The following is a 27,869-nucleotide window of genomic DNA, read 5'->3' on the forward strand; positions in this document are numbered from 1 at the left end:
GTTAGCACCTTGGACTACGAGATGCTGTAAGCTTCTCTTGCATCACTTTAATTTACTTTCAAGATGACATGCTAGGATGTGAAGTGCAGTGATTAATTAAAAAAACTATCTGTTAGCACCTGGGAATAGCAAATGCTGTAAGTTTTTGTTGCATCACTTTACTTTAATCTGCAACTGACAAGCTTGTATGTGAAGTGTACAGATTAAATAGAAATATTTTAGTACCAGGGAATAGCAGGTGCTGTAAGATTGTATTGCATCCCTTTAATTTATGTTCAAGCTATCATGTTCAAATTTGAAGTGCAGTGAATAATTAACTCAAACTATCTGTTAGCACCTGGGAATAGCAGATGCTGTAAGTTTTTTTTGCATCACTTTCATTTACTCTCCAACTCACATGCCTGAATGTGAAGTGCAGTGATTCATCAAAAAACTATATGTTAGCACATTGGACTACGAGATGCTGTAAGCTTCTCTTGCATCACTTTAATTTACTGTCAAGATGACATGCTAGGATGTGAAATGCAGTGATTAATTAAAAAAAACTATCTGTTAGCACCTGGGAATAGCAGATGCTGTAAGTTTTTGTTGCATCACTTTACTTTAATCTGCAACTGACAAGCTTGTATGTGAAGTGTACAGATTAAATAGAAATATTTTAGTACCAGGGAATAGCAGGTGCTGTAAGATTGTTTGCATCCCTTTAATTTATGTTCAATCTATCATGTTCAAATTTGAAGTGCAGTGAATAATTAGTGCCTCAGTATACCAGCTCCGTATTGTAAGCTTTTATTGCATCATTTAATTACATTCAAGATAACATTCTAGAATGTCAAGTGCAGGGATTAATAAAAAAAATTGTCAGATTGGTCTTTGATCATATTTGCTATGATTAGGCAATTTGAGTAAGTGTTTAAGGCTTACGGCCACACCAGCTTGAGAACGCCCAATCTCATCTGACCTTGGAAGCTAAGCAAGTTTGGGCCTGAATAGTACTGAGGTGGGACCCTACCTAGGAATACCAGGTGCTGTAAGCTTTTCTTGCATCACTTTAATTTACTTTCAAGCTGACATGCTCAAATGTGAAGTGCAGTGATTAATAAAAAAAACTATCTGTTAGCACCTGGGAATAGCAGATGCTGTAAGTTTTTTTTGCATCACTTTCATTTACTCTCCAACTCACATGCCTGAATGTGAAGTGCAGTGATTCCTCAAAAATCTATCTGTTAGCACCTTGGACTACGAGATGCTGTAAGCTTCTCTTGCATCACTTTAATTTACTTTCAAGATGACATGCTAGGATGTGAAGTGCAGTGATTAATTAAAAAAACTATCTGTTAGCACCTGGGAATAGCAAATGCTGTAAGTTTTTGTTGCATCACTTTACTTTAATCTGCAACTGACAAGCTTGTATGTGAAGTGTACAGATTAAATAGAAATATTTTAGTACCAGGGAATAGCAGGTGCTGTAAGATTGTATTGCATCCCTTTAATTTATGTTCAAGCTATCATGTTCAAATTTGAAGTGCAGTGAATAATTAACTCAAACTATCTGTTAGCACCTGGGAATAGCAGATGCTGTAAGTTTTTTTTGCATCACTTTCATTTACTCTCCAACTCACATGCCTGAATGTGAAGTGCAGTGATTCATCAAAAAACTATATGTTAGCACATTGGACTACGAGATGCTGTAAGCTTCTCTTGCATCACTTTAATTTACTGTCAAGATGACATGCTAGGATGTGAAATGCAGTGATTAATTAAAAAAAACTATCTGTTAGCACCTGGGAATAGCAGATGCTGTAAGTTTTTGTTGCATCACTTTACTTTAATCTGCAACTGACAAGCTTGTATGTGAAGTGTACAGATTAAATAGAAATATTTTAGTACCAGGGAATAGCAGGTGCTGTAAGATTGTTTGCATCCCTTTAATTTATGTTCAATCTATCATGTTCAAATTTGAAGTGCAGTGAATAATTAGTGCCTCAGTATACCAGCTCCGTATTGTAAGCTTTTATTGCATCATTTAATTACATTCAAGATAACATTCTAGAATGTCAAGTGCAGGGATTAATAAAAAAAATTGTCAGATTGGTCTTTGATCATATTTGCTATGATTAGGCAATTTGAGTAAGTGTTTAAGGCTTACGGCCACACCAGCTTGAGAACGCCCAATCTCATCTGACCTTGGAAGCTAAGCAAGTTTGGGCCTGAATAGTACTGAGGTGGGACCCTACCTAGGAATACCAGGTGCTGTAAGCTTTTCTTGCATCACTTTAATTTACTTTCAAGCTGACATGCTCAAATGTGAAGTGCAGTGATTAATAAAAAAAACTATCTGTTAGCACCTGGGAATAGCAGATGCTGTAAGTTTTTTTTGCATCACTTTCATTTACTCTCCAACTCACATGCCTGAATGTGAAGTGCAGTGATTCCTCAAAAATCTATCTGTTAGCACCTTGGACTACGAGATGCTGTAAGCTTCTCTTGCATCACTTTAATTTACTTTCAAGATGACATGCTAGGATGTGAAGTGCAGTGATTAATTAAAAAAACTATCTGTTAGCACCTGGGAATAGCAAATGCTGTAAGTTTTTGTTGCATCACTTTACTTTAATCTGCAACTGACAAGCTTGTATGTGAAGTGTACAGATTAAATAGAAATATTTTAGTACCAGGGAATAGCAGGTGCTGTAAGATTGTATTGCATCCCTTTAATTTATGTTCAAGCTATCATGTTCAAATTTGAAGTGCAGTGAATAATTAACTCAAACTATCTGTTAGCACCTGGGAATAGCAGATGCTGTAAGTTTTTTTTGCATCACTTTCATTTACTCTCCAACTCACATGCCTGAATGTGAAGTGCAGTGATTCATCAAAAAAACTATATGTTAGCACATTGGACTACGAGATGCTGTAAGCTTCTCTTGCATCACTTTAATTTACTGTCAAGATGACATGCTAGGATGTGAAATGCAGTGATTAATTAAAAAAAACTATCTGTTAGCATCTGGGAATAGCAGATGCTGTAAGTTTTTGTTGCATCACTTTACTTTAATCTACAACTGACAAGCTTGTATGTGAAGTGTACAGATTAAATAGAAATATTTTAGTACCAGGGAATAGCAGGTGCTGTAAGATTGTTTGCATCCCTTTAATTTATGTTCAATCTATCATGTTCAAATTTGAAGTGCAGTGAATAATTAGTGCCTCAGTATACCAGCTCCGTATTGTAAGCTTTTATTGGATCATTTAATTACATTCAAGATAACATTCTAGAATGTCAAGTGCAGGGATTAATAAAAAAAATTGTCAGATTGGTCTTTGATCATATTTGCTATGATTAGGCAATTTGAGTAAGTGTTTAAGGCTTACGGCCACACCAGCTTGAGAACGCCCAATCTCATCTGACCTTGGAAGCTAAGCAAGTTTGGGCCTGAATAGTACTGAGGTGGGACCCTACCTAGGAATACCAGGTGCTGTAAGCTTTTCTTGCATCACTTTAATTTACTTTCAAGCTGACATGCTCAAATGTGAAGTGCAGTGATTAATAAAAAAAACTATCTGTTAGCACCTGGGAATAGCAGATGCTGTAAGTTTTTTTTGCATCACTTTCATTTACTCTCCAACTCACATGCCTGAATGTGAAGTGCAGTGATTCCTCAAAAATCTATCTGTTAGCACCTTGGACTACGAGATGCTGTAAGCTTCTCTTGCATCACTTTAATTTACTTTCAAGATGACATGCTAGGATGTGAAGTGCAGTGATTAATTAAAAAAACTATCTGTTAGCACCTGGGAATAGCAAATGCTGTAAGTTTTTGTTGCATCACTTTACTTTAATCTGCAACTGACAAGCTTGTATGTGAAGTGTACAGATTAAATAGAAATATTTTAGTACCAGGGAATAGCAGGTGCTGTAAGATTGTATTGCATCCCTTTAATTTATGTTCAAGCTATCATGTTCAAATTTGAAGTGCAGTGAATAATTAACTCAAACTATCTGTTAGCACCTGGGAATAGCAGATGCTGTAAGTTTTTTTTGCATCACTTTCATTTACTCTCCAACTCACATGCCTGAATGTGAAGTGCAGTGATTCATCAAAAAACTATATGTTAGCACATTGGACTACGAGATGCTGTAAGCTTCTCTTGCATCACTTTAATTTACTGTCAAGATGACATGCTAGGATGTGAAATGCAGTGATTAATTAAAAAAAACTATCTGTTAGCACCTGGGAATAGCAGATGCTGTAAGTTTTTGTTGCATCACTTTACTTTAATCTACAACTGACAAGCTTGTATGTGAAGTGTACAGATTAAATAGAAATATTTTAGTACCAGGGAATAGCAGGTGCTGTAAGATTGTTTGCATCCCTTTAATTTATGTTCAATCTATCATGTTCAAATTTGAAGTGCAGTGAATAATTTGTGCCTCAGTATACCAGCTCCGTATTGTAAGCTTTTATTGCATCATTTAATTACATTCAAGATAACATTCTAGAATGTCAAGTGCAGGGATTAATAAAAAAAATTGTCAGATTGGTCTTTGATCATATTTGCGATGATTAGGCAATTTGAGTAAGTGTTTAAGGCTTACGGCCACACCAGCTTGAGAACGCCCAATCTCATCTGACCTTGGAAGCTAAGCAAGTTTGGGCCTGAATAGTACTGAGGTGGGACCCTACCTAGGAATACCAGGTGCTGTAAGCTTTTCTTGCATCACTTTAATTTACTTTCAAGCTGACATGCTCAAATGTGAAGTGCAGTGATTAATAAAAAAAACTATCTGTTAGCACCTGGGAATAGCAGATGCTGTAAGTTTTTTTTGCATCACTTTCATTTACTCTCCAACTCACATGCCTGAATGTGAAGTGCAGTGATTCCTCAAAAATCTATCTGTTAGCACCTTGGACTACGAGATGCTGTAAGCTTCTCTTGCATCACTTTAATTTACTTTCAAGATGACATGCTAGGATGTGAATTGCAGTGATTAATTAAAAAAACTATCTGTTAGCACCTGGGAATAGCAAATGCTGTAAGTTTTTGTTGCATCACTTTACTTTAATCTGCAACTGACAAGCTTGTATGTGAAGTGTACAGATTAAATAGAAATATTTTAGTACCAGGGAATAGCAGGTGCTGTAAGATTGTATTGCATCCCTTTAATTTATGTTCAAGCTATCATGTTCAAATTTGAAGTGCAGTGAATAATTAACTCAAACTATCTGTTAGCACCTGGGAATAGCAGATGCTGTAAGTTTTTTTTGCATCACTTTCATTTACTCTCCAACTCACATGCCTGAATGTGAAGTGCAGTGATTCCTCAAAAATCTATCTCTTAGCACCTTGGACTACGAGATGCTGTAAGATTCTCTTGCATCACTTTAATTTACTTTCAAGATGACATGCTAGGATGTGAAGTGCAGTGATTAATTAAAAAAACTATGTGTTAGCACCTGGGAATAGCAAATGCTGTAAGTTTTTGTTGCATCACTTTACTTTAATCTGCAACTGACAAGCTTGTATGTGAAGTGTACAGATTAAATAGAAATATTTTAGTACCAGGGAATAGCAGGTGCTGTAAGATTGTTTGCATCCCTTTAATTTATGTTCAATCTATCATGTTCAAATTTGAAGTGCAGTGAATAATTAGTGCCTCAGTATACCAGCTCCGTATTGTAAGCTTTTATTGGATCATTTAATTACATTCAAGATAACATTCTAGAATGTCAAGTGCAGGGATTAATAAAAAAAATTGTCAGATTGGTCTTTGATCATATTTGCTATGATTAGGCAATTTGAGTAAGTGTTTAAGGCTTACGGCCACACCAGCTTGAGAACGCCCAATCTCATCTGACCTTGGAAGCTAAGCAAGTTTGGGCCTGAATAGTACTGAGGTGGGACCCTACCTAGGAATACCAGGTGCTGTAAGCTTTTCTTGCATCACTTTAATTTACTTTCAAGCTGACATGCTCAAATGTGAAGTGCAGTGATTAATAAAAAAAACTATCTGTTAGCACCTGGGAATAGCAGATGCTGTAAGTTTTTTTTGCATCACTTTCATTTACTCTCCAACTCACATGCCTGAATGTGAAGTGCAGTGATTCCTCAAAAATCTATCTGTTAGCACCTTGGACTACGAGATGCTGTAAGCTTCTCTTGCATCACTTTAATTTACTTTCAAGATGACATGCTAGGATGTGAAGTGCAGTGATTAATTAAAAAAACTATCTGTTAGCACCTGGGAATAGCAAATGCTGTAAGTTTTTGTTGCATCACTTTACTTTAATCTGCAACTGACAAGCTTGTATGTGAAGTGTACAGATTAAATAGAAATATTTTAGTACCAGGGAATAGCAGGTGCTGTAAGATTGTATTGCATCCCTTTAATTTATGTTCAAGCTATCATGTTCAAATTTGAAGTGCAGTGAATAATTAACTCAAACTATCTGTTAGCACCTGGGAATAGCAGATGCTGTAAGTTTTTTTTGCATCACTTTCATTTACTCTCCAACTCACATGCCTGAATGTGAAGTGCAGTGATTCATCAAAAAACTATATGTTAGCACATTGGACTACGAGATGCTGTAAGCTTCTCTTGCATCACTTTAATTTACTGTCAAGATGACATGCTAGGATGTGAAATGCAGTGATTAATTAAAAAAAACTATCTGTTAGCACCTGGGAATAGCAGATGCTGTAAGTTTTTGTTGCATCACTTTACTTTAATCTACAACTGACAAGCTTGTATGTGAAGTGTACAGATTAAATAGAAATATTTTAGTACCAGGGAATAGCAGGTGCTGTAAGATTGTTTGCATCCCTTTAATTTATGTTCAATCTATCATGTTCAAATTTGAAGTGCAGTGAATAATTTGTGCCTCAGTATACCAGCTCCGTATTGTAAGCTTTTATTGCATCATTTAATTACATTCAAGATAACATTCTAGAATGTCAAGTGCAGGGATTAATAAAAAAAATTGTCAGATTGGTCTTTGATCATATTTGCGATGATTAGGCAATTTGAGTAAGTGTTTAAGGCTTACGGCCACACCAGCTTGAGAACGCCCAATCTCATCTGACCTTGGAAGCTAAGCAAGTTTGGGCCTGAATAGTACTGAGGTGGGACCCTACCTAGGAATACCAGGTGCTGTAAGCTTTTCTTGCATCACTTTAATTTACTTTCAAGCTGACATGCTCAAATGTGAAGTGCAGTGATTAATAAAAAAAACTATCTGTTAGCACCTGGGAATAGCAGATGCTGTAAGTTTTTTTTGCATCACTTTCATTTACTCTCCAACTCACATGCCTGAATGTGAAGTGCAGTGATTCCTCAAAAATCTATCTGTTAGCACCTTGGACTACGAGATGCTGTAAGCTTCTCTTGCATCACTTTAATTTACTTTCAAGATGACATGCTAGGATGTGAATTGCAGTGATTAATTAAAAAAACTATCTGTTAGCACCTGGGAATAGCAAATGCTGTAAGTTTTTGTTGCATCACTTTACTTTAATCTGCAACTGACAAGCTTGTATGTGAAGTGTACAGATTAAATAGAAATATTTTAGTACCAGGGAATAGCAGGTGCTGTAAGATTGTATTGCATCCCTTTAATTTATGTTCAAGCTATCATGTTCAAATTTGAAGTGCAGTGAATAATTAACTCAAACTATCTGTTAGCACCTGGGAATAGCAGATGCTGTAAGTTTTTTTTGCATCACTTTCATTTACTCTCCAACTCACATGCCTGAATGTGAAGTGCAGTGATTCATCAAAAAACTATATGTTAGCACATTGGACTACGAGATGCTGTAAGCTTCTCTTGCATCACTTTAATTTACTGTCAAGATGACATGCTAGGATGTGAAATGCAGTGATTCATTAAAAAAAACTATCTGTTAGCACCTGGGAATAGCAGATGCTGTAAGTTTTTGTTGCATCACTTTACTTTAATCTGCAACTGACAAGCTTGTATGTGAAGTGTACAGATTAAATAGAAATATTTTAGTACCAGGGAATAGCAGGTGCTGTAAGATTGTTTGCATCCCTTTAATTTATGTTCAATCTATCATGTTCAAATTTGAAGTGCAGTGAATAATTAGTGCCTCAGTATACCAGCTCCGTATTGTAAGCTTTTATTGCATCATTTAATTACATTCAAGATAACATTCTAGAATGTCAAGTGCAGGGATTAATAAAAAAAATTGTCAGATTGGTCTTTGATCATATTTGCTATGATTAGGCAATTTGAGTAAGTGTTTCAGGCTTACGGCCACACCAGCTTGAGAACGCCCAATCTCATCTGACCTTGGAAGCTAAGCAAGTTTGGGCCTGAATAGTACTGAGGTGGGACCCTACCTAGGAATACCAGGTGCTGTAAGCTTTTCTTGCATCACTTTAATTTACTTTCAAGCTGACATGCTCAAATGTGAAGTGCAGTGATTAATAAAAAAAACTATCTGTGAGCACCTGGGAATAGCAGATGCTGTAAGTTTTTTTTGCATCACTTTCATTTACTCTCCAACTCACATGCCTGAATGTGAAGTGCAGTGATTCCTCAAAAATCTATCTGTTAGCACCTTGGACTACGAGATGCTGTAAGCTTCTCTTGCATCACTTTAATTTACTTTCAAGATGACATGCTAGGATGTGAATTGCAGTGATTAATTAAAAAAACTATCTGTTAGCACCTTGGAATAGCAAATGCTGTAAGTTTTTGTTGCATCACTTTACTTTAATCTGCAACTGACAAGCTTGTATGTGAAGTGTACAGATTAAATAGAAATATTTTAGTACCAGGGAATAGCAGGTGCTGTAAGATTGTATTGCATCCCTTTAATTTATGTTCAAGCTATCATGTTCAAATTTGAAGTGCAGTGAATAATTAACTCAAACTATCTGTTAGCACCTGGGAATAGCAGATGCTGTAAGTTTTTTTTGCATCACTTTCATTTACTCTCCAACTCACATGCCTGAATGTGAAGTGCAGTGATTCATCAAAAAACTATATGTTAGCACATTGGACTACGAGATGCTGTAAGCTTCTCTTGCATCACTTTAATTTACTGTCAAGATGACATGCTAGGATGTGAAATGCAGTGATTAATTAAAAAAAACTATCTGTTAGCACCTGGGAATAGCAGATGCTGTAAGTTTTTGTTGCATCACTTTACTTTAATCTGCAACTGACAAGCTTGTATGTGAAGTGTACAGATTAAATAGAAATATTTTAGTACCAGGGAATAGCAGGTGCTGTAAGATTGTTTGCATCCCTTTAATTTATGTTCAATCTATCATGTTCAAATTTGAAGTGCAGTGAATAATTAGTGCCTCAGTATACCAGCTCCGTATTGTAAGCTTTTATTGCATCATTTAATTACATTCAAGATAACATTCTAGAATGTCAAGTGCAGGGATTAATAAAAAAAATTGTCAGATTGGTCTTTGATCATATTTGCTATGATTAGGCAATTTGAGTAAGTGTTTCAGGCTTACGGCCACACCAGCTTGAGAACGCCCAATCTCATCTGACCTTGGAAGCTAAGCAAGTTTGGGCCTGAATAGTACTGAGGTGGGACCCTACCTAGGAATACCAGGTGCTGTAAGCTTTTCTTGCATCACTTTAATTTACTTTCAAGCTGACATGCTCAAATGTGAAGTGCAGTGATTAATAAAAAAAACTATCTGTGAGCACCTGGGAATAGCAGATGCTGTAAGTTTTTTTTGCATCACTTTCATTTACTCTCCAACTCACATGCCTGAATGTGAAGTGCAGTGATTCCTCAAAAATCTATCTGTTAGCACCTTGGACTACGAGATGCTGTAAGCTTCTCTTGCATCACTTTAATTTACTTTCAAGATGACATGCTAGGATGTGAATTGCAGTGATTAATTAAAAAAACTATCTGTTAGCACCTGGGAATAGCAAATGCTGTAAGTTTTTGTTGCATCACTTTACTTTAATCTGCAACTGACAAGCTTGTATGTGAAGTGTACAGATTAAATAGAAATATTTTAGTACCAGGGAATAGCAGGTGCTGTAAGATTGTATTGCATCCCTTTAATTTATGTTCAAGCTATCATGTTCAAATTTGAAGTGCAGTGAATAATTAACTCAAACTATCTGTTAGCACCTGGGAATAGCAGATGCTGTAAGTTTTTTTTGCATCACTTTCATTTACTCTCCAACTCACATGCCTGAATGTGAAGTGCAGTGATTCATCAAAAAACTATATGTTAGCACATTGGACTACGAGATGCTGTAAGCTTCTCTTGCATCACTTTAATTTACTGTCAAGATGACATGCTAGGATGTGAAATGCAGTGATTAATTAAAAAAAACTATCTGTTAGCACCTGGGAATAGCAGATGCTGTAAGTTTTTGTTGCATCACTTTACTTTAATCTGCAACTGACAAGCTTGTATGTGAAGTGTACAGATTAAATAGAAATATTTTAGTACCAGGGAATAGCAGGTGCTGTAAGATTGTTTGCATCCCTTTAATTTATGTTCAATCTATCATGTTCAAATTTGAAGTGCAGTGAATAATTAGTGCCTCATTATACCAGCTCCGTATTGTAAGCTTTTATTGCATCATTTAATTACATTCAAGATAACATTCTAGAATGTCAAGTGCAGGGATTAATAAAAAAAATTGTCAGATTGGTCTTTGATCATATTTGCTATGATTAGGCAATTTGAGTAAGTGTTTCAGGCTTACGGCCACACCAGCTTGAGAACGCCCAATCTCATCTGACCTTGGAAGCTAAGCAAGTTTGGGCCTGAATAGTACTGAGGTGGGACCCTACCTAGGAATACCAGGTGCTGTAAGCTTTTCTTGCATCACTTTAATTTACTTTCAAGCTGACATGCTCAAATGTGAAGTGCAGTGATTAATAAAAAAAACTATCTGTGAGCACCTGGGAATAGCAGATGCTGTAAGTTTTTTTTGCATCACTTTCATTTACTCTCCAACTCACATGCCTGAATGTGAAGTGCAGTGATTCCTCAAAAATCTATCTGTTAGCACCTTGGACTACGAGATGCTGTAAGCTTCTCTTGCATCACTTTAATTTACTTTCAAGATGACATGCTAGGATGTGAATTGCAGTGATTAATTAAAAAAACTATCTGTTAGCACCTGGGAATAGCAAATGCTGTAAGTTTTTGTTGCATCACTTTACTTTAATCTGCAACTGACAAGCTTGTATGTGAAGTGTACAGATTAAATAGAAATATTTTAGTACCAGGGAATAGCAGGTGCTGTAAGATTGTATTGCATCCCTTTAATTTATGTTCAAGCTATCATGTTCAAATTTGAAGTGCAGTGAATAATTAACTCAAACTATCTGTTAGCACCTGGGAATAGCAGATGCTGTAAGTTTTTTTTGCATCACTTTCATTTACTCTCCAACTCACATGCCTGAATGTGAAGTGCAGTGATTCATCAAAAAACTATATGTTAGCACATTGGACTACGAGATGCTGTAAGCTTCTCTTGCATCACTTTAATTTACTGTCAAGATGACATGCTAGGATGTGAAATGCAGTGATTAATTAAAAAAAACTATCTGTTAGCACCTGGGAATAGCAGATGCTGTAAGTTTTTGTTGCATCACTTTACTTTAATCTACAACTGACAAGCTTGTATGTGAAGTGTACAGATTAAATAGAAATATTTTAGTACCAGGGAATAGCAGGTGCTGTAAGATTGTTTGCATCCCTTTAATTTATGTTCAATCTATCATGTTCAAATTTGAAGTGCAGTGAATAATTAGTGCCTCAGTATACCAGCTCCGTATTGTAAGCTTTTATTGGATCATTTCATTACATTCAAGATAACATTCTAGAATGTCAAGTGCAGGGATTAATAAAAAAAATTGTCAGATTGGTCTTTGATCATATTTGCTATGATTAGGCAATTTGAGTAAGTGTTTAAGGCTTACGGCCACACCAGCTTGAGAACGCCCAATCTCATCTGACCTTGGAAGCTAAGCAAGTTTGGGCCTGAATAGTACTGAGGTGGGACCCTACCTAGGAATACCAGGTGCTGTAAGCTTTTCTTGCATCACTTTAATTTACTTTCAAGCTGACATGCTCAAATGTGAAGTGCAGTGATTAATAAAAAAAACTATCTGTGAGCACCTGGGAATAGCAGATGCTGTAAGTTTTTTTTGCATCACTTTCATTTACTCTCCAACTCACATGCCTGAATGTGAAGTGCAGTGATTCCTCAAAAATCTATCTGTTAGCACCTTGGACTACGAGATGCTGTAAGCTTCTCTTGCATCACTTTAATTTACTTTCAAGATGACATGCTAGGATGTGAATTGCAGTGATTAATTAAAAAAACTATCTGTTAGCACCTGGGAATAGCAAATGCTGTAAGTTTTTGTTGCATCACTTTACTTTAATCTGCAACTGACAAGCTTGTATGTGAAGTGTACAGATTAAATAGAAATATTTTAGTACCAGGGAATAGCAGGTGCTGTAAGATTGTATTGCATCCCTTTAATTTATGTTCAAGCTATCATGTTCAAATTTGAAGTGCAGTGAATAATTAACTCAAACTATCTGTTAGCACCTGGGAATAGCAGATGCTGTAAGTTTTTTTTGCATCACTTTCATTTACTCTCCAACTCACATGCCTGAATGTGAAGTGCAGTGATTCATCAAAAAACTATATGTTAGCACATTGGACTACGAGATGCTGTAAGCTTCTCTTGCATCACTTTAATTTACTGTCAAGATGACATGCTAGGATGTGAAATGCAGTGATTAATTAAAAAAAACTATCTGTTAGCACCTGGGAATAGCAGATGCTGTAAGTTTTTGTTGCATCACTTTACTTTAATCTACAACTGACAAGCTTGTATGTGAAGTGTACAGATTAAATAGAAATATTTTAGTACCAGGGAATAGCAGGTGCTGTAAGATTGTTTGCATCCCTTTAATTTATGTTCAATCTATCATGTTCAAATTTGAAGTGCAGTGAATAATTAGTGCCTCAGTATACCAGCTCCGTATTGTAAGCTTTTATTGGATCATTTCATTACATTCAAGATAACATTCTAGAATGTCAAGTGCAGGGATTAATAAAAAAAATTGTCAGATTGGTCTTTGATCATATTTGCTATGATTAGGCAATTTGAGTAAGTGTTTAAGGCTTACGGCCACACCAGCTTGAGAACGCCCAATCTCATCTGACCTTGGAAGCTAAGCAAGTTTGGGCCTGAATAGTACTGAGGTGGGACCCTACCTAGGAATACCAGGTGCTGTAAGCTTTTCTTGCATCACTTTAATTTACTTTCAAGCTGACATGCTCAAATGTGAAGTGCAGTGATTAATAAAAAAAACTATCTGTTAGCACCTGGGAATAGCAGATGCTGTAAGTTTTTTTTGCATCACTTTCATTTACTCTCCAACTCACATGCCTGAATGTGAAGTGCAGTGATTCCTCAAAAATCTATCTGTTAGCACCTTGGACTACGAGATGCTGTAAGCTTCTCTTGCATCACTTTAATTTACTTTCAAGATGACATGCTAGGATGTGAATTGCAGTGATTAATTAAAAAAACTATCTGTTAGCACCTGGGAATAGCAAATGCTGTAAGTTTTTGTTGCATCACTTTACTTTAATCTGCAACTGACAAGCTTGTATGTGAAGTGTACAGATTAAATAGAAATATTTTAGTACCAGGGAATAGCAGGTGCTGTAAGATTGTATTGCATCCCTTTAATTTATGTTCAAGCTATCATGTTCAAATTTGAAGTGCAGTGAATAATTAACTCAAACTATCTGTTAGCACCTGGGAATAGCAGATGCTGTAAGTTTTTTTTGCATCACTTTCATTTACTCTCCAACTCACATGCCTGAATGTGAAGTGCAGTGATTCATCAAAAAACTATATGTTAGCACATTGGACTACGAGATGCTGTAAGCTTCTCTTGCATCACTTTAATTTACTGTCAAGATGACATGCTAGGATGTGAAATGCAGTGATTAATTAAAAAAAACTATCTGTTAGCACCTGGGAATAGCAGATGCTGTAAGTTTTTGTTGCATCACTTTACTTTAATCTACAACTGACAAGCTTGTATGTGAAGTGTACAGATTAAATAGAAATATTTTAGTACCAGGGAATAGCAGGTGCTGTAAGATTGTTTGCATCCCTTTAATTTATGTTCAATCTATCATGTTCAAATTTGAAGTGCAGTGAATAATTAGTGCCTCAGTATACCAGCTCCGTATTGTAAGCTTTTATTGGATCATTTCATTACATTCAAGATAACATTCTAGAATGTCAAGTGCAGGGATTAATAAAAAAAATTGTCAGATTGGTCTTTGATCATATTTGCTATGATTAGGCAATTTGAGTAAGTGTTTAAGGCTTACGGCCACACCAGCTTGAGAACGCCCAATCTCATCTGACCTTGGAAGCTAAGCAAGTTTGGGCCTGAATAGTACTGAGGTGGGACCCTACCTAGGAATACCAGGTGCTGTAAGCTTTTCTTGCATCACTTTAATTTACTTTCAAGCTGACATGCTCAAATGTGAAGTGCAGTGATTAATAAAAAAAACTATCTGTTAGCACCTGGGAATAGCAGATGCTGTAAGTTTTTTTTGCATCACTTTCATTTACTCTCCAACTCACATGCCTGAATGTGAAGTGCAGTGATTCCTCAAAAATCTATCTGTTAGCACCTTGGACTACGAGATGCTGTAAGCTTCTCTTGCATCACTTTAATTTACTTTCAAGATGACATGCTAGGATGTGAAGTGCAGTGATTAATTAAAAAAACTATCTGTTAGCACCTGGGAATAGCAAATGCTGTAAGTTTTTGTTGCATCACTTTACTTTAATCTGCAACTGACAAGCTTGTATGTGAAGTGTACAGATTAAATAGAAATATTTTAGTACCAGGGAATAGCAGGTGCTGTAAGATTGTATTGCATCCCTTTAATTTATGTTCAAGCTATCATGTTCAAATTTGAAGTGCAGTGAATAATTAACTCAAACTATCTGTTAGCACCTGGGAATAGCAGATGCTGTAAGTTTTTTTTGCATCACTTTCATTTACTCTCCAACTCACATGCCTGAATGTGAAGTGCAGTGATTCATCAAAAAACTATATGTTAGCACATTGGACTACGAGATGCTGTAAGCTTCTCTTGCATCACTTTAATTTACTGTCAAGATGACATGCTAGGATGTGAAATGCAGTGATTAATTAAAAAAAACTATCTGTTAGCACCTGGGAATAGCAGATGCTGTAAGTTTTTGTTGCATCACTTTACTTTAATCTGCAACTGACAAGCTTGTATGTGAAGTGTACAGATTAAATAGAAATATTTTAGTACCAGGGAATAGCAGGTGCTGTAAGATTGTTTGCATCCCTTTAATTTATGTTCAATCTATCATGTTCAAATTTGAAGTGCAGTGAATAATTAGTGCCTCATTATACCAGCTCCGTATTGTAAGCTTTTATTGCATCATTTAATTACATTCAAGATAACATTCTAGAATGTCAAGTGCAGGGATTAATAAAAAAAATTGTCAGATTGGTCTTTGATCATATTTGCTATGATTAGGCAATTTGAGTAAGTGTTTCAGGCTTACGGCCACACCAGCTTGAGAACGCCCAATCTCATCTGACCTTGGAAGCTAAGCAAGTTTGGGCCTGAATAGTACTGAGGTGGGACCCTACCTAGGAATACCAGGTGCTGTAAGCTTTTCTTGCATCACTTTAATTTACTTTCAAGCTGACATGCTCAAATGTGAAGTGCAGTGATTAATAAAAAAAACTATCTGTGAGCACCTGGGAATAGCAGATGCTGTAAGTTTTTTTTGCATCACTTTCATTTACTCTCCAACTCACATGCCTGAATGTGAAGTGCAGTGATTCCTCAAAAATCTATCTGTTAGCACCTTGGACTACGAGATGCTGTAAGCTTCTCTTGCATCACTTTAATTTACTTTCAAGATGACATGCTAGGATGTGAATTGCAGTGATTAATTAAAAAAACTATCTGTTAGCACCTGGGAATAGCAAATGCTGTAAGTTTTTGTTGCATCACTTTACTTTAATCTGCAACTGACAAGCTTGTATGTGAAGTGTACAGATTAAATAGAAATATTTTAGTACCAGGGAATAGCAGGTGCTGTAAGATTGTATTGCATCCCTTTAATTTATGTTCAAGCTATCATGTTCAAATTTGAAGTGCAGTGAATAATTAACTCAAACTATCTGTTAGCACCTGGGAATAGCAGATGCTGTAAGTTTTTTTTGCATCACTTTCATTTACTCTCCAACTCACATGCCTGAATGTGAAGTGCAGTGATTCATCAAAAAACTATATGTTAGCACATTGGACTACGAGATGCTGTAAGCTTCTCTTGCATCACTTTAATTTACTGTCAAGATGACATGCTAGGATGTGAAATGCAGTGATTAATTAAAAAAAACTATCTGTTAGCACCTGGGAATAGCAGATGCTGTAAGTTTTTGTTGCATCACTTTACTTTAATCTACAACTGACAAGCTTGTATGTGAAGTGTACAGATTAAATAGAAATATTTTAGTACCAGGGAATAGCAGGTGCTGTAAGATTGTTTGCATCCCTTTAATTTATGTTCAATCTATCATGTTCAAATTTGAAGTGCAGTGAATAATTAGTGCCTCAGTATACCAGCTCCGTATTGTAAGCTTTTATTGGATCATTTCATTACATTCAAGATAACATTCTAGAATGTCAAGTGCAGGGATTAATAAAAAAAATTGTCAGATTGGTCTTTGATCATATTTGCTATGATTAGGCAATTTGAGTAAGTGTTTAAGGCTTACGGCCACACCAGCTTGAGAACGCCCAATCTCATCTGACCTTGGAAGCTAAGCAAGTTTGGGCCTGAATAGTACTGAGGTGGGACCCTACCTAGGAATACCAGGTGCTGTAAGCTTTTCTTGCATCACTTTAATTTACTTTCAAGCTGACATGCTCAAATGTGAAGTGCAGTGATTAATAAAAAAAACTATCTGTTAGCACCTGGGAATAGCAGATGCTGTAAGTTTTTTTTGCATCACTTTCATTTACTCTCCAACTCACATGCCTGAATGTGAAGTGCAGTGATTCCTCAAAAATCTATCTGTTAGCACCTTGGACTACGAGATGCTGTAAGCTTCTCTTGCATCACTTTAATTTACTTTCAAGATGACATGCTAGGATGTGAAGTGCAGTGATTAATTAAAAAAACTATCTGTTAGCACCTGGGAATAGCAAATGCTGTAAGTTTTTGTTGCATCACTTTACTTTAATCTGCAACTGACAAGCTTGTATGTGAAGTGTACAGATTAAATAGAAATATTTTAGTACCAGGGAATAGCAGGTGCTGTAAGATTGTATTGCATCCCTTTAATTTATGTTCAAGCTATCATGTTCAAATTTGAAGTGCAGTGAATAATTAACTCAAACTATCTGTTAGCACCTGGGAATAGCAGATGCTGTAAGTTTTTTTTGCATCACTTTCATTTACTCTCCAACTCACATGCCTGAATGTGAAGTGCAGTGATTCATCAAAAAACTATATGTTAGCACATTGGACTACGAGATGCTGTAAGCTTCTCTTGCATCACTTTAATTTACTGTCAAGATGACATGCTAGGATGTGAAATGCAGTGATTAATTAAAAAAAACTATCTGTTAGCACCTGGGAATAGCAGATGCTGTAAGTTTTTGTTGCATCACTTTACTTTAATCTGCAACTGACAAGCTTGTATGTGAAGTGTACAGATTAAATAGAAATATTTTAGTACCAGGGAATAGCAGGTGCTGTAAGATTGTTTGCATCCCTTTAATTTATGTTCAATCTATCATGTTCAAATTCGAAGTGCAGTGAATAATTAGTGCCTCAGTATACCAGCTCCGTATTGTAAGCTTTTATTGCATCATTTAATTACATTCAAGATAACATTCTAGAATGTCAAGTGCAGGGATTAATAAAAAAAATTGTCAGATTGGTCTTTGATCATATTTGCTATGATTAGGCAATTTGAGTAAGTGTTTAAGGCTTACGGCCACACCAGCTTGAGAACGCTCAATCTCATCTGACCTTGGAAGCTAAGCAAGTTTGGGCCTGAATAGTACTGAGGTGGGACCCTACCTAGGAATACCAGGTGCTGTAAGCTTTTCTTGCATCACTTTAATTTACTTTCAAGCTGACATGCTCAAATGTGAAGTGCAGTGATTAATAAAAAAAACTATCTGTTAGCACCTGGGAATAGCAGATGCTGTAAGTTTTTTTTGCATCACTTTCATTTACTCTCCAACTCACATGCCTGAATGTGAAGTGCAGTGATTCCTCAAAAATCTATCTGTTAGCACCTTGGACTACGAGATGCTGTAAGCTTCTCTTGCATCACTTTAATTTACTTTCAAGATGACATGCTAGGATGTGAAGTGCAGTGATTAATTAAAAAAACTATCTGTTAGCACCTGGGAATAGCAAATGCTGTAAGTTTTTGTTGCATCACTTTACTTTAATCTGCAACTGACAAGCTTGTATGTGAAGTGTACAGATTAAATAGAAATATTTTAGTACCAGGGAATAGCAGGTGCTGTAAGATTGTATTGCATCCCTTTAATTTATGTTCAAGCTATCATGTTCAAATTTGAAGTGCAGTGAATAATTAACTCAAACTATCTGTTAGCACCTGGGAATAGCAGATGCTGTAAGTTTTTTTTGCATCACTTTCATTTACTCTCCAACTCACATGCCTGAATGTGAAGTGCAGTGATTCATCAAAAAACTATATGTTAGCACATTGGACTACGAGATGCTGTAAGCTTCTCTTGCATCACTTTAATTTACTGTCAAGATGACATGCTAGGATGTGAAATGCAGTGATTAATTAAAAAAAACTATCTGTTAGCACCTGGGAATAGCAGATGCTGTAAGTTTTTGTTGCATCACTTTACTTTAATCTACAACTGACAAGCTTGTATGTGAAGTGTACAGATTAAATAGAAATATTTTAGTACCAGGGAATAGCAGGTGCTGTAAGATTGTTTGCATCCCTTTAATTTATGTTCAATCTATCATGTTCAAATTTGAAGTGCAGTGAATAATTTGTGCCTCAGTATACCAGCTCCGTATTGTAAGCTTTTATTGCATCATTTAATTACATTCAAGATAACATTCTAGAATGTCAAGTGCAGGGATTAATAAAAAAAATTGTCAGATTGGTCTTTGATCATATTTGCTATGATTAGGCAATTTGAGTAAGTGTTTAAGGCTTACGGCCACACCAGCTTGAGAACGCCCAATCTCATCTGACCTTGGAAGCTAAGCAAGTTTGGGCCTGAATAGTACTGAGGTGGGACCCTACCTAGGAATACCAGGTGCTGTAAGCTTTTCTTGCATCACTTTAATTTACTTTCAAGCTGACATGCTCAAATGTGAAGTGCAGTGATTAATAAAAAAAACTATCTGTTAGCACCTGGGAATAGCAGATGCTGTAAGTTTTTTTTGCATCACTTTCATTTACTCTCCAACTCACATGCCTGAATGTGAAGTGCAGTGATTCCTCAAAAATCTATCTGTTAGCACCTTGGACTACGAGATGCTGTAAGCTTCTCTTGCATCACTTTAATTTACTTTCAAGATGACATGCTAGGATGTGAAGTGCAGTGATTAATTAAAAAAACTATCTGTTAGCACCTGGGAATAGCAAATGCTGTAAGTTTTTGTTGCATCACTTTACTTTAATCTGCAACTGACAAGCTTGTATGTGAAGTGTACAGATTAAATAGAAATATTTTAGTACCAGGGAATAGCAGGTGCTGTAAGATTGTATTGCATCCCTTTAATTTATGTTCAAGCTATCATGTCTAAATTTGAAGTGCAGTGAATAATTAACTCAAACTATCTGTTAGCACCTGGGAATAGCAGATGCTGTAAGTTTTTTTTGCATCACTTTCATTTACTCTCCAACTCACATGCCTGAATGTGAAGTGCAGTGATTCATCAAAAAACTATATGTTAGCACATTGGACTACGAGATGCTGTAAGCTTCTCTTGCATCACTTTAATTTACTGTCAAGATGACATGCTAGGATGTGAAATGCAGTGATTAATTAAAAAAAACTATCTGTTAGCACCTGGGAATAGCAGATGCTGTAAGTTTTTGTTGCATCACTTTACTTTAATCTACAACTGACAAGCTTGTATGTGAAGTGTACAGATTAAATAGAAATATTTTAGTACCAGGGAATAGCAGGTGCTGTAAGATTGTTTGCATCCCTTTAATTTATGTTCAATCTATCATGTTCAAATTTGAAGTGCAGTGAATAATTAGTGCCTCAGTATACCAGCTCCGTATTGTAAGCTTTTATTGCATCATTTAATTACATTCAAGATAACATTCTAGAATGTCAAGTGCAGGGATTAATAAAAAAAATTGTCAGATTGGTCTTTGATCATATTTGCTATGATTAGGCAATTTGAGTAAGTGTTTAAGGCTTACGGCCACACCAGCTTGAGAACGCCCAATCTCATCTGACCTTGGAAGCTAAGCAAGTTTGGGCCTGAATAGTACTGAGGTGGGACCCTACCTAGGAATACCAGGTGCTGTAAGCTTTTCTTGCATCACTTTAATTTACTTTCAAGCTGACATGCTCAAATGTGAAGTGCAGTGATTAATATAAAAAACTATCTGTTAGCACCTGGGAATAGCAGATGCTGTAAGTTTTTTTTGCATCACTTTCATTTACTCTCCTACTCACATGCCTGAATGTGAAGTGCAGTGATTCCTCAAAAATCTATCTGTTAGCATCTTGGACTACGAGATGCTGTAAGCTTCTCTTGCATCACTTTAATTTACTTTCAAGATGACATGCTAGGATGTGAATTGCAGTGATTAATTAAAAAAAACTATCTGTTAGCACCTGGGAATAGCAAATGCTGTAAGTTTTTGTTGCATCACTTTACTTTAATCTGCAACTGACAAGCTTGTATGTGAAGTGTACAGATTAAATAGAAATATTTTAGTACCAGGGAATAGCAGGTGCTGTAAGATTGTATTGCATCCCTTTAATTTATGTTCAAGCTATCATGTTCAAATTTGAAGTGCAGTGAATAATTAACTCAAACTATCTGTTAGCACCTGGGAATAGCAGATGCTGTAAGTTTTTTTTGCATCACTTTCATTTACTCTCCAACTCACATGCCTGAATGTGAAGTGCAGTGATTCATCAAAAAACTATATGTTAGCACATTGGACTACGAGATGCTGTAAGCTTCTCTTGCATCACTTTAATTTACTGTCAAGATGACATGCTAGGATGTGAAATGCAGTGATTAATTAAAAAAAACTATCTGTTAGCACCTGGGAATAGCAGATGCTGTAAGTTTTTGTTGCATCACTTTACTTTAATCTGCAACTGACAAGCTTGTATGTGAAGTGTACAGATTAAATAGAAATATTTTAGTACCAGGGAATAGCAGGTGCTGTAAGATTGTTTGCATCCCTTTAATTTATGTTCAATCTATCATGTTCAAATTTGAAGTGCAGTGAATAATTAGTGCCTCAGTATACCAGCTCCGTATTGTAAGCTTTTATTGCATCATTTAATTACATTCAAGATAACATTCTAGAATGTCAAGTGCAGGGATTAATAAAAAAAATTGTCAGATTGGTCTTTGATCATATTTGCTATGATTAGGCAATTTGAGTAAGTGTTTAAGGCTTACGGCCACACCAGCTTGAGAACGCCCAATCTCATCTGACCTTGGAAGCTAAGCAAGTTTGGGCCTGAATAGTACTGAGGTGGGACCCTACCTAGGAATACCAGGTGCTGTAAGCTTTTCTTGCATCACTTTAATTTACTTTCAAGCTGACATGCTCAAATGTGAAGTGCAGTGATTAATAAAAAAAACTATCTGTTAGCACCTGGGAATAGCAGATGCTGTAAGTTTTTTTTGCATCACTTTCATTTACTCTCCAACTCACATGCCTGAATGTGAAGTGCAGTGATTCCTCAAAAATCTATCTGTTAGCACCTTGGACTACGAGATGCTGTAAGCTTCTCTTGCATCACTTTAATTTACTTTCAAGATGACATGCTAGGATGTGAATTGCAGTGATTAATTAAAAAAACTATCTGTTAGCACCTGGGAATAGCAAATGCTGTAAGTTTTTGTTGCATCACTTTACTTTAATCTGCAACTGACAAGCTTGTATGTGAAGTGTACAGATTAAATAGAAATATTTTAGTACCAGGGAATAGCAGGTGCTGTAAGATTGTATTGCATCCCTTTAATTTATGTTCAAGCTATCATGTTCAAATTTGAAGTGCAGTGAATAATTAACTCAAACTATCTGTTAGCACCTGGGAATAGCAGATGCTGTAATTTTTTTTTGCATCACTTTCATTTACTCTCCAACTCACGTGCCTGAATGTGAAGTGCAGTGATTCATCAAAAAACTGTCTGTTACTTCCTCCGTATACCAGATGTTGTAAGCTTTTATTGCATCATTTAATTTACATTCAAGATAACATTCTAGAATGTCAATTGCAGGGATTAATAAAAAAAATTGTCAGATTGGTCTTTGATCATATTTGCTATGATTAGGCAATTTGAGTAAGTGTTTAAGGCTTACGGCCACACCAGTTTGAGAATGCCCAATCTCATCTGACCTTGGAAGCTAAGCAAGTTTGGGCCTGGATAGTACTGAGGTGGGACCCTACCTAGGAATACCAGGTGCTGTAAGCTTTTCTTCCATCACTTTAATTTACTTTCAAGCTGACATGCTCAAATGTGAAGTGCAGTGATTAATAAAAAAAACTATCTGTTAGCACCTGGGAATAGCAGGTGCTGTAAGATTGTATTGCATCCCTTTAATTTATGTTCAAGCTATCATGTTCAAATTTGAAGTGCAGTGAATAATTAACTCAAACTATCTGTTAGCACCTGGGAATAGCAGATGCTGTAAGTTTTTTTTGCATCACTTTCATTTACTCTCCAACTCACATGCCTGAATGTGAAGTGCAGTGATTCATCAAAAAACTATATGTTAGCACATTGGACTACGAGATGCTGTAAGCTTCTCTTGCATCACTTTAATTTACTGTCAAGATGACATGCTAGGATGTGAAATGCAGTGATTAATTAAAAAAACTATCTGTTAGCACCTGGGAATAGCAGATGCTGTAAGTTTTTGTTGCATCACTTTACTTTAATCTGCAACTGACAAGCTTGTATGTGAAGTGTACAGATTAAATAGAAATATTTTAGTACCAGGGAATAGCAGGTGCTGTAAGATTGTATTGCATCCCTTTAATTTATGTTCAAGCTATCATGTTCAAATTTGAAGTGCAATGAATAATTAACTCAAACTATCTGTTAGCACCTGGGAATAGCAGATGCTGTAAGTTTTTTTTGCATCACTTTCATTTACTCTCCAACTCACATGCCTGAATGTGAAGTGCAGTGATTCATCAAAAAACTATATGTTAGCACATTGGACTACGAGATGCTGTAAGCTTCTCTTGCATCACTTTAATTTACTGTCAAGATGACATGCTAGGATGTGAAGTGCAGTGATTAATTAAAAAAACTATCTGTTAGCACCTGGGAATAGCAAATGCTGTAAGTTTTTGTTGCATCACTTTACTTTAATCTGCAACTGACAAGCTTGTATGTGAAGTGTACAGATTAAATAGAAATATTTTAGTACCAGGGAATAGCAGGTGCTGTACGATTGTATTGCATCCCTTTAATTTATGTTCAAGCTATCATGTTCAAATTTGAAGTGCAGTGAATAATTAACTCAAACTATCTGTTAGCACCTGGGAATAGCAGATGCTGTAAGTTTTTTTTGCATCACTTTCATTTACTCTCCAACTCACATGCCTGAATGTGAAGTGCAGTGATTCATCAAAAAACTATATGTTAGCACATTGGACTACGAGATGCTGTAAGCTTCTCTTGCATCACTTTAATTTACTGTCAAGATGACATGCTAGGATGTGAAATGCAGTGATTAATAAAAAAAACTATCTGTTAGCACCTGGGAATAGCAGATGCTGTAAGTTTTTTTTGCATCACTTTCATTTACTCTCCAACTCACATGCCTGAATGTGAAGTGCAGTGATTCCTCAAAAATCTATCTGTTAGCACCTTGGACTACGAGATGCTGTAAGCTTCTCTTGCATCACTTTAATTTACTTTCAAGATGACATGCTAGGATGTGAAGTGCAGTGATTAATTAAAAAAACTATCTGTTAGCACCTGGGAATAGCAAATGCTGTAAGTTTTTGTTGCATCACTTTACTTTAATCTGCAACTGACAAGCTTGTATGTGAAGTGTACAGATTAAATAGAAATATTTTAGTACCAGGGAATAGCAGGTGCTGTAAGATTGTATTGCATCCCTTTAATTTATGTTCAAGCTATCATGTTCAAATTTGAAGTGCAGTGAATAATTAACTCAGACTATCTGTTAGCACCTGGGAATAGCAGATGCTGTAAGTTTTTTTTGCATCACTTTCATTTACTCTCCAACTCACATGCCTGAATGTGAAGTGCAGTGATTCATCACAAAACTATATGTTAGCACATTGGACTACGAGATGCTGTAAGCTTCTCTTGCATCACTTTAATTTACTGTCAAGATGACATGCTAGGATGTGAAATGCAGTGATTAATTAAAAAAACTATCTGTTAGCACCTGGGAATAGCAGATGCTGTAAGTTTTTGTTGCATCACTTTACTTTAATCTGCAACTGACAAGCTTGTATGTGAAGTGTACAGATTAAATAGAAATATTTTAGTACCAGGGAATAGCAGGTGCTGTAAGATTGTTTGCATCCCTTTAATTTATGTTCAAGCTATCATGTTCAAATTTGAAGTGCAGTGAATAATTAGTGCCTCCGTATACCAGCTCCGTATTGTAAGCTTTTATTGCATCATTTAATTACATTCAAGATAACATTCTAGAATGTCAAGTGCAGGGATTAATAAAAAAAATTGTCAGATTGGGCTTTGATCATATTTGCTATGATTAGGCAATTTGAGTAAGTGTTTAAGGCTTACGGCCACACCAGCTTGAGAACGCCCAATCTCATCTGACCTTGGAAGCTAAGCAAGTTTGGGCCTGAATAGTACTGAGGTGGGACCCTACCTAGGAATACCAGGTGCTGTAAGCTTTTCTTGCATCACTTTAATTTACTTTCAAGCTGACATGCTCAAATGTGAAGTGCAGTGATTAATAAAAAAAACTATCTGTTAGCACCTGGGAATAGCAGATGCTGTAAGTTTTTTTTGCATCACTTTCATTTACTCTCCAACTCACATGCCTGAATGTGAAGTGCAGTGATTCCTCAAAAATCTATCTGTTAGCACCTTGGACTACGAGATGCTGTAAGCTTCTCTTGCATCACTTTAATTTACTTTCAAGATGACATGCTAGGATGTGAAGTGCAGTGATTAATTAAAAAAAACTATCTGTTAGCACCTGGGAATAGCAGATGCTGTAAGTTTTTGTTGCATCACTTTACTTTAATCTACAACTGACAAGCTTGTATGTGAAGTGTACAGATTAAATAGAAATATTTTAGTACCAGGGAATAGCAGGTGCTGTAAGATTGTTTGCATCCCTTTAATTTATGTTCAATCTATCATGTTCAAATTTGAAGTGCAGTGAATAATTAGTGCCTCAGTATACCAGCTCCGTATTGTAAGCTTTTATTGGATCATTTAATTACATTCAAGATAACATTCTAGAATGTCAAGTGCAGGGATTAATAAAAAAAATTGTCAGATTGGTCTTTGATCATATTTGCTATGATTAGGCAATTTGAGTAAGTGTTTAAGGCTTACGGCCACACCAGCTTGAGAACGCCCAATCTCATCTGACCTTGGAAGCTAAGCAAGTTTGGGCCTGAATAGTACTGAGGTGGGACCCTACCTAGGAATACCAGGTGCTGTAAGCTTTTCTTGCATCACTTTAATTTACTTTCAAGCTGACATGCTCAAATGTGAAGTGCAGTGATTAATAAAAAAAACTATCTGTTAGCACCTGGGAATAGCAGATGCTGTAAGTTTTTTTTGCATCACTTTCATTTACTCTCCAACTCACATGCCTGAATGTGAAGTGCAGTGATTCCTCAAAAATCTATCTGTTAGCACCTTGGACTACGAGATGCTGTAAGCTTCTCTTGCATCACTTTAATTTACTTTCAAGATGACATGCTAGGATGTGAAGTGCAGTGATTAATTAAAAAAACTATCTGTTAGCACCTGGGAATAGCAAATGCTGTAAGTTTTTGTTGCATCACTTTCATTTACTCTCCAACTCACATGCCTGAATGTGAAGTGCAGTGATTCATCAAAAAACTGTCTGTTAGTGCCTCCGTATACCAGATGTTGTAAGCTTTTATTGCATCATTTAATTTACATTCAAGATAACATTCTAGAATGTCAAGTGCAGGGATTAATAAAAAAAATTGTCAGATTGGTCTTTGATCATATTTGCTATGATTAGGCAATTTGAGTAAGTGTTTAAGGCTTACGGCCACACCAGCTTGAGAACGTCCAATCTCATCTGACCTTGGAAGCTAAGCAAGTTTGGGCCTGGATAGTACTGAGGTGGGACTCTACCTAGGAATACCAGGTGCTGTAAGCTCTTCTTGCATCACTTTAATTTACTTTCAAGCTGACATGCTCAAATGTGAAGTGCAGTGATTAATAAAAAAAAACTATCTGTTAGCACCTGGGAATAGCCGATGCTGTAAGTTTTTTTTGCATCACTTTCATTTACTCTCCAACTCACATGCCTGAATGTGAAGTGCAGTGATTCATCAAAAAACTGTCTGTTAGTGCCTCCGTATACCAGATGTTGTAAGCTTTTATTGCATCATTTAATTTACATTCAAGATAACATTCTAGAATGTCAATTGCAGGGATTAATAAAAAAAATTGTCAGATTGGTCTTTGATCATATTTGCTATTATTAGGCAATTTGAGTAAGTGTTTAAGGCTTACGGCCACACCAGCTTGAGAACGCCCAATCTCATCTGACCTTGGAAGCTAAACAAGTTTGGGCCTGGATAGTACTGAGGTGGGACCCTACCTAGGAATACCAGGTGCTGTAAGCTTTTCTTGCATCACTTTAATTTACTTTCAAGCTGACATGCTCAAATGTGAAGTGCAGTGATTAATAAAAAAAACTATCTGTTAGCACCTGGGAATAGCAGATGCTGTAAGTTTTTTTTGCATCACTTTCATTTACTCTCCAACTCACATGCCTGAATGTGAAGTGCAGTTAGTCATCAAAAATCTATCTGTTAGCACCTTGGACTACGAGATGCTGTAAGCTTCTCTTGCATCACTTTAATTTACTTTCAAGATGACATGCTAGGATGTGAAGTGCAGTGATTAATTAAAAAAACTATCTGTTAGCACCTGGGAATAGCCGATGCTGTAAGTTTTTTTTGCATCACTTTCATTTACTCTCCAACTCACATGCCTGAATGTGAAGTGCAGTGATTCATCAAAAACTATCTGTTAGCACCTTGGACTACGAGATGCTGTAAGCTTCTCTTGAATCACTTTAATTTATTGTCAAGATGACATGCTAGGATGTGAAATGCAGTGATTAATTAAAAAAACTATCTGTTAGCACCTGGGAATAGCAGATGCTGTAAGTTTTTGTTGCATCACTTTACTTTAATCTGCAACTGACAAGCTTGTATGTGAAGTGTACAGATTAAATAGAAATATTTTAGTACCAGGGAATAGCAGGTGCTGTAAGATTGTATTGCATCCCTTTAATGTATGTTCAAGCTATCATGTTCAAATTTGAAGTG

At 36.1% G+C, this 27,869-nt stretch overlaps 23 pseudogenes; all 23 read left to right on the forward strand.

Moving 5' to 3' along the window:
- Positions 1 to 918: 918 nt before the first annotated feature.
- On the forward strand, positions 919 to 1,037 carry LOC145646637 (5S ribosomal RNA; annotated as a pseudogene).
- Positions 1,038 to 2,143: 1,106 nt separating this feature from the next.
- LOC145646638 (5S ribosomal RNA) lies at positions 2,144 to 2,262 on the forward strand (annotated as a pseudogene).
- A 1,107-nt stretch (positions 2,263 to 3,369) lies between these two features.
- On the forward strand, positions 3,370 to 3,488 carry LOC145646639 (5S ribosomal RNA; annotated as a pseudogene).
- A 1,106-nt stretch (positions 3,489 to 4,594) lies between these two features.
- On the forward strand, positions 4,595 to 4,713 carry LOC145646641 (5S ribosomal RNA; annotated as a pseudogene).
- Positions 4,714 to 5,818: 1,105 nt separating this feature from the next.
- On the forward strand, positions 5,819 to 5,937 carry LOC145646642 (5S ribosomal RNA; annotated as a pseudogene).
- A 1,106-nt stretch (positions 5,938 to 7,043) lies between these two features.
- On the forward strand, positions 7,044 to 7,162 carry LOC145646644 (5S ribosomal RNA; annotated as a pseudogene).
- A 1,106-nt stretch (positions 7,163 to 8,268) lies between these two features.
- LOC145646645 (5S ribosomal RNA) lies at positions 8,269 to 8,387 on the forward strand (annotated as a pseudogene).
- A 1,106-nt stretch (positions 8,388 to 9,493) lies between these two features.
- Positions 9,494 to 9,612, forward strand: LOC145646646 (5S ribosomal RNA; annotated as a pseudogene).
- A 1,106-nt stretch (positions 9,613 to 10,718) lies between these two features.
- On the forward strand, positions 10,719 to 10,837 carry LOC145646647 (5S ribosomal RNA; annotated as a pseudogene).
- A 1,106-nt stretch (positions 10,838 to 11,943) lies between these two features.
- Positions 11,944 to 12,062, forward strand: LOC145646648 (5S ribosomal RNA; annotated as a pseudogene).
- Positions 12,063 to 13,168: 1,106 nt separating this feature from the next.
- Positions 13,169 to 13,287, forward strand: LOC145646649 (5S ribosomal RNA; annotated as a pseudogene).
- A 1,106-nt stretch (positions 13,288 to 14,393) lies between these two features.
- On the forward strand, positions 14,394 to 14,512 carry LOC145646650 (5S ribosomal RNA; annotated as a pseudogene).
- A 1,106-nt stretch (positions 14,513 to 15,618) lies between these two features.
- On the forward strand, positions 15,619 to 15,737 carry LOC145646651 (5S ribosomal RNA; annotated as a pseudogene).
- A 1,106-nt stretch (positions 15,738 to 16,843) lies between these two features.
- LOC145646652 (5S ribosomal RNA) lies at positions 16,844 to 16,962 on the forward strand (annotated as a pseudogene).
- Positions 16,963 to 18,068: 1,106 nt separating this feature from the next.
- On the forward strand, positions 18,069 to 18,187 carry LOC145647920 (5S ribosomal RNA; annotated as a pseudogene).
- Positions 18,188 to 19,293: 1,106 nt separating this feature from the next.
- LOC145646653 (5S ribosomal RNA) lies at positions 19,294 to 19,412 on the forward strand (annotated as a pseudogene).
- Positions 19,413 to 20,518: 1,106 nt separating this feature from the next.
- On the forward strand, positions 20,519 to 20,637 carry LOC145646655 (5S ribosomal RNA; annotated as a pseudogene).
- A 1,107-nt stretch (positions 20,638 to 21,744) lies between these two features.
- Positions 21,745 to 21,863, forward strand: LOC145646656 (5S ribosomal RNA; annotated as a pseudogene).
- A 791-nt stretch (positions 21,864 to 22,654) lies between these two features.
- On the forward strand, positions 22,655 to 22,773 carry LOC145648403 (5S ribosomal RNA; annotated as a pseudogene).
- Positions 22,774 to 25,089: 2,316 nt separating this feature from the next.
- LOC145646657 (5S ribosomal RNA) lies at positions 25,090 to 25,208 on the forward strand (annotated as a pseudogene).
- A 667-nt stretch (positions 25,209 to 25,875) lies between these two features.
- On the forward strand, positions 25,876 to 25,994 carry LOC145646658 (5S ribosomal RNA; annotated as a pseudogene).
- Positions 25,995 to 26,567: 573 nt separating this feature from the next.
- On the forward strand, positions 26,568 to 26,686 carry LOC145647862 (5S ribosomal RNA; annotated as a pseudogene).
- A 353-nt stretch (positions 26,687 to 27,039) lies between these two features.
- Positions 27,040 to 27,158, forward strand: LOC145647254 (5S ribosomal RNA; annotated as a pseudogene).
- Positions 27,159 to 27,869: the final 711 nt, after the last annotated feature.

Source organism: Electrophorus electricus, chromosome 13 (genome assembly GCF_041902795.1).
Source record: "Electrophorus electricus isolate QZ-2024a chromosome 13, ASM4190279v1, whole genome shotgun sequence".
In the NCBI taxonomy this organism is placed as follows: domain Eukaryota; kingdom Metazoa; phylum Chordata; class Actinopteri; order Gymnotiformes; family Gymnotidae; genus Electrophorus; species Electrophorus electricus.